Genomic DNA, 817 nt, shown 5'->3' with positions numbered 1-817 from the left:
TGGGACAGATTCTCCAGTGGACAGACTTTGTTGTCAGGACAACAGATAGAGCCCCTGGAAAGGACTGGTGGGGGTGGGACACCAATGATATACAACAGTGCTTCTCAACTGGTGGGTCGTGACCCAAAAATGGGTCACAGGTCTGTTCTGATTAGGTTGCGGACAAACATAGAATAAAACGATGTTTGATGCAAATAATAAAATACAGCTGATCTCAAAATTGTGTAAAGTTCCACTTCCTTCTTTCATGATGACATCAAAGCACTGGCATGCATTCGATAACACTCTACACTATTATGAAGCTATGAAATAAAATATGACCCAGACCACTTAAAAAAACAAAACAGGTTTATTCGCACTGGGAATAAACATAATTTGCGTCGACCACAAGTTGTTTTTTTTGGCAGTTAATTAATTGGCTGCAAAATTATTAGTGAATTAGACATTTAGAAGCCAAAATATTTCATTTTTGAGCCTATGTCATGTACATTTAGACAATGTTGTGCCTATGCAGTTCAAGGAAATGTTAATAAACATCCATGTATGTTTTAAGGAAATTTGGTATGAAAATCAAACACACACACACACAGACACGTATGCTACTTTAATTCATTCAAAATATAAATACAAAGTATAAAATAAAATATCTAAAGCTATATATTAATTTATATACATTTTATTTTTGCAAGCAAAAACCTTTAGATTGTAAATAAGATACATCTTTAGGCTTATACTGATAAAACTGGACTCTAAATAATGCGTGTGTGTGTGTGTGTGTGTGTGTGTGTGTGTGTATATATATATATATATATATATA

Source organism: Sinocyclocheilus rhinocerous, unplaced genomic scaffold (genome assembly GCF_001515625.1).
Source record: "Sinocyclocheilus rhinocerous isolate Xijiao unplaced genomic scaffold, SAMN03320098_v1.1 scaffold889, whole genome shotgun sequence".
Classification (NCBI taxonomy): Eukaryota; Metazoa; Chordata; class Actinopteri; order Cypriniformes; family Cyprinidae; genus Sinocyclocheilus; species Sinocyclocheilus rhinocerous.
The sequence above is the reverse complement of the archived record's forward strand: the minus strand, read 5'-3'. Positions refer to the sequence as shown.